Below are 6072 nucleotides of genomic sequence, written 5' to 3' on the forward strand. Positions count from 1 at the left end.
CTGATATTGAGATATGATTCACTTCAGTGCCATCATAACCTGAATAAGCACCAACGGTGCTGGACATTGATACACGAATGCACCAAAGTTGATATGATAACATTGATACACGAATGTACCAAAGCTGATATGATAACATTGATACACGAATGTATCAAAGCTGATAATACTCAACTAATGGCATATCAAGTGTACCAACAGCTCTCACTATAATACACAATGGGGTGATATATCATAATAAATTCATCATAAAAATATCATGTTTGGGTAGTTCATACCCTAAATCATTCATAAAACTGATATAGAATATTATAAAAATATTATTTATAAACTTTATAAATCATACTGTAAATTGGAATGAGGTTGACTTATCGCAAATCGTCCTCGATCAAAATAATTAAATAAATAATTGCACTCACCTTTGTCTCACTACAGAACTTTTATACAATAGTCCTATTCACGAGCTTTGTCCTTTCCTTTTGGATCATTCGGATTGCTAGATTTATCGTAGTCCGACAATACCAAATTATAACACAAAATGTTCGAACTACATATTAGTATCGTATTAGCATAAGTTGATTTTAACATGCGAAAATATATAAAAATCGAGATTAAATCGATATCAACTAAATCACATTCCCATTATAATTTCCAACTTCTCAAAAATACTCTTCCAAATTCATGAATATTTATTTTCATCTTTAACCTTTCCATTTCATTCATAATGATCCTTCACCATTATGCTCATTGTACATTAAATATAAAAAATTCATCACTTTAATAAAATGCTCAAATCAATACCTCAACATTTCAAACATTTATAATTTCAACTCAAACTTCCTAACTTTCTATTTTCAACCACTAAACTCAATAAATTTGTAATTCAACTTCAACTCAATATTTAATTCAAAATGGTCTGTTTCCATTTAACTTCAATTACAATCATCCAAAAATATATTCAAGCATTTAAACATTACTCTTCAGCTTCTAATCCATTTCCACTTAAATTCTAAAATTTTATATTCAGACAACTCGCACTACCTCTAAAGAATCAGTATTATGTATTGGTATAAACACTGTAATTTAATTTCGTTTATTCTGTTGAAAACTATACTCGAATACAAATCTATCCATATAAAGAACTCTTTCTAATTCATTATGTACAATTTATGGTGAATTTCCAAACTTGACCGACACAATCTGTTTTGTGCAGAATCTGTTGCCCATTTTTCTGACCTTTCCTCGGTTAAAAATTCATATATTTTTGTATACACCTTGAAATTGATCCCCGTTTATTTTAAACAAAACTAAATTGATATACGAACACAATATATAAAAAAACTCTAAATAATTTTTATATAATTTCTAGTGAATTTTCAAACTCACTGCGAGATTCGAAAATCTAAATTGTTTTCATTAATTTGCATCCTTAGGTTCTTCATCAATTCTTACAACACTTCTAATATCAAAAATCATCTTTAATCATAAAAATAACAGTTCCCCTTCATCAATATCTTACCAACTTGAGCATGAAACATGAAGATTTTTATACTAAATGAAATAGAATTTCATGTAGGTTATTTTATCCTTAATAACCTAACTTAAAATTCTAATAAAAATGGACCAAAAATTGAAAACAAAGCTTCTCACATTGGCTATGGTTTCAGCACCTTGTTGGAGAAAAGAATATAGTTTCACGAGAATTCTCCAAACATATCTCCAATTATTAGCTTTTAATACTATTCATTGATATTTTTTATTCATTTTTGGCCAAATACCAAAATTACTCTTAATAAATCTTGAAAATTACCCAATGCCATTGTATTATCTTCGATTAAAATATTCCTTGGTCAAAGATAAATCAACTTGGCTTTGACTTTCGAATTTGGTCATGCAATTTTCAAAAATTGCATTTTAGTCACTAAAATTCCATTGTTTGGTCAAATCTGATAGATTGCACTGTTCTGAGCCAATTTTCTCTGATATGAAATATGAAAATAATATTTCAACCATTTTCTAACATCCTTCAAATTTTGGTAAAATTTCGGTTCTATCCGATTATCTGATTTTAATATCAAACTTTACCGCTTTATAGCTTTTAACACAAATCACGTACCAAAAATCTGATTTCCCCAAAAATATCTGTTTTAATCCAAACTGTTCATTTACAGGTTAAAAAATATAACTTTTTAAAATTACAATTTTGGGTCATAAACTTTTCAAAGTTTATATTTTAGCCACTAAACTTTCAAAACTTACATTTTAGTCACTGGTCAAATTTTGGGTATTACAGTTTCTCCCCCTTAAAGAAAATATGTCCTCGAATTTTCTATATGTATATATATATATATTAAATAGATGAGGAATTTTTTTCCTTCATGTATTCTTCTTGTTCCCAAGTTGATTCCTCAACTTTATGGTTCCGCCAAAGAACTTTTATCAGTGGAATCGTCTTATTTCTTAGTTATTTGACTCCATGTACTAGAATTTTTATTGGCTCCTCTTCGTTTAATAAATCTGATTGAATATTAATTTCCTCCGGTGTAATTACATGTGAAGGATCTGATCGATATCTTTGAAGCATCGATAAATGAAATACATTACGAATCTTGTCCATCTCTGGAGGTAACGCCAGTTGATAAGCTACTAGTCCAACTCTCTTTACAATCTCGTATGGCCTGATAAATCTTAGTCTCAATTTCCCTTTTCATCCAAATTTCAAAATCTTTTTCCAATGTGACACTTTAAGAAATACCTTATCACTTATTTGATATTCAATCTCTTTTTTATTTTTAAATCAGCATAAGATTTTTGTCTATCGACTGCTATCTTGAGATTATCTTGGATTACCTTCACTTTGTCTTCCACCTACTTAATCAGATATGGATCATTTTCATCTCAATCTTTTAGTTCATACTAATTTAGTGGCGTTTGACATTTTCTTCCATATAATGCTTCAAAATGAGTCATTTTGATACTTGATTGATAACTGTTGTTATAAGCGAATTATGCTAAAGGCAAATACTTTTCCCATGATTCTTTGAAATCAATAACACATTCCCTTAACATGTCTTCAAGTATCTAAATAGTTCGCTTAGACTGACCATCTGTCTGAGGATGATAAGTTGTACTGAAATTTAGTCTTGTTCCCAATGCTTTATGCAAATACTTCCAAATTCTCGAAGTAAATCTCAGGTCTCTATATGAAATTATCGAAATAGGTACTCCATGAAGTCGTACTATTTTTTTATATATATAACTCAACATAATTGTCCATAGAATAATCCTTTCAAACTGGGATAAAGTGTGTTATCTTTGCTAATCTATCCACTATAACCCAGATAAAATCTTTCCTACTGGGTGTCAAAGGTAAACCTGTTACGAAATCCATGGTAACTTTTCCCATATCCACTGGGGATGTAGATAGGTTGTAACAACCCCGAAGTCACTTGGTGTTCTACTTTTACCTGCTGACAGGTTAGACATTTAGAAATAAACTCAGTGATAGCTTTTTTCATACTTGCCCACCAATATCGACTCTTTAAATCTTGATATATTTTATTTCCTCCTGGATGCATAGTCAAAGGACTATAATGAACTTCAGAAATAATATTTTTCTCCAATTCTTCGTCATCTGGTATGCAAATTTGATTGCGATAATACAAACATCCATCATACTTAATTTCAAAATCTGTCATTTCTCCTTTCTTTGCTTGCTCCATTCTATCTAAACACTTCTTATCTTTATTCTGAAGATCAATGATTCGATCTACTAGGGCAGGTCTCAATCTCAATTATGCAACCAATGCATCATTTTTGTCTATTGATAGTCGTGCATCTAACGCTCTCATAGCAGCAAATGTTTTTCGACTAAGTGCGTCAGCTACCACATTAGCCTTCCCAGGATGATAATCAATAATCACATCATAGTCTTTGAGAAGTTCAATCCATCTCCTTTGTCTTAGATTTAACTCTTTCTAAGTGAGCAAATATTTTAAACTCTTATGATCTCTATAAATACAACATCGCTCACCATATAAATAGTGGTGTCATATCTTCAGCGCAAACACTACAGCTGCTAACTCCAAATAATGTGTTGGATAATTCCGTTCGTGTGCCTTTAATTACCTTGAAGCATAGGCTACCACTTTACCTTCTTGCATTAGAACACATCCCAAACCATTATGGAACGCATCACTGTAGATTACATAATCCTTTCCTGACTCTGGTTGCACTAACACCGGGGCCTCTGTCATAATCTTTTTAAGCATATTAAAACTTTCTTGATACTTTTCAATCCAGACAAATGGTACTTCATTTCGAAGTAACTTATTAAGTGGATATGTAATTATTGAAAAATTCTTCATAAATCTCCAATAATATCCAACTAATCCCAAGAAACTTCGAACTTCCGAAATATTTTGCGGAGGTTTCCACTCCACTATCATTTGCATCTTCTTGGGATCTACTATAATTCCTTCTGTTGAAATCACGTGGCCCAGAAAGGTGACCTCTGACATCCAAAATTCACATTTTGATAATTTAGCATATAATTTTTTATCTCGCAACGTATAAAGTATAATACATAGATATACGTCGTGCTTTTCCCTAGTCTTAGAATACACCGAAATATAATCAATAAACACGACCACAAATTGATCTTAATGCGACTGAAATAGCCGATTTATCAAATCCATACAATGTTGCTAGAGCATTGGTAAGTCCAAACGGCATCACAATAAACTCATAATGACCATATTGGGTTCTGAAAGTCGCCTTTGGAATATCTTCCTCTTTTATCTTTAGCTGATGATACCCTGATCGAATATCAATTTTCGAAAATACTAAAGCACCTTTAATTTGATCAAACATGTCATCGATCCTCGGGAGAGGGTATTTGTTCTTTACTGTTACTTTATTCAGTTTACGATAATCTATACATAATCACATCGATCCATCTTTATTTTTAACAAAAACTACCGGTGCATCCCATGGAGATACACTCGTCTAATAAAATCTCGATCAAGTAGCTCCTGTAATTACGCCTTTAATTCTATGAGTTCCGTTAAAACCATCATGTACGAAGCCATTGAAATAGGTGCAGTGCCCAAGAAAATATCAATTTTTAAACTCTACTTCTCGATCAGGAGTTAATCCGGGTAATTCATTAGGAAATACATCTGGAAATTTTCGAACTGTCAGAATATCCTCCAATCGAATTTTAGATGTCTGGGTATCAATCAAATTTGCTAATAAAGATGTACAACCTTTTTCAATCATTTTCGTTGTCGTCACTGTTGATATTACATTAGACAAAGATCTCGTTTTTTCTCCAATTACTATTATCTCATTACCCTCCACATCCTTTCTAATTAATCGCTTCATGCAAAAATCTACCCAACCATAATGCCGAGATAACCAATTCATGCCCAATATAATCTCAAACTCGTCTAACTCTAACTCTAAAAGATTTATCGGGAATACGACCCCTTGAATCTTTATCGGACAATTTCTGCTAATCCTTGAAACTCTAGTACTATGACCCAATTGATTTACAGCTATCATATTTCTATTGATGGGTTCTAATAGAATGTTTTTATTTTTAACTAATTCCGAACTAACATAGGAATGCGTAGAACCTGGATCAATCAAACCAAATATAGACTCATCATAAAGATAGAAAATACCATTTTCATATTTATTTTTGTACCTATAACCAAATACCTCAACTTTTTTAGACTGAAATAAGGATGACACTCCTGATCTTTTAACTTGTCATCTTCGCTATATAATATAACTCATTTTGCGCCATTTCCAAATCGCAGCCCATAGAAGTTCCCTGAGTCTGGGACGAAGACATCGAGTAAATTTCTGACATATCTCTCTTTCGATGGGAACCATCTCCGAGGCATAGCGAGCAAGTTTATTAAACTCACATTCATACTCGTACACAAATTTACCACCAGAATCAGATTAAAGAAATCCTGCTTCATCTGGATAATAAACTGTTCACCGATATATTTCTTCTGAAAGGCCTCTAAGAAGAATCACCACGTGATATGATCTGGAGGA

The sequence above is a fragment of the Hibiscus syriacus genome, unplaced genomic scaffold, assembly GCF_006381635.1.
Source record: "Hibiscus syriacus cultivar Baekdansim isolate YM2019G1 unplaced genomic scaffold, ASM638163v2 tig00110840_pilon, whole genome shotgun sequence".
Classification (NCBI taxonomy): domain Eukaryota; kingdom Viridiplantae; phylum Streptophyta; class Magnoliopsida; order Malvales; family Malvaceae; genus Hibiscus; species Hibiscus syriacus.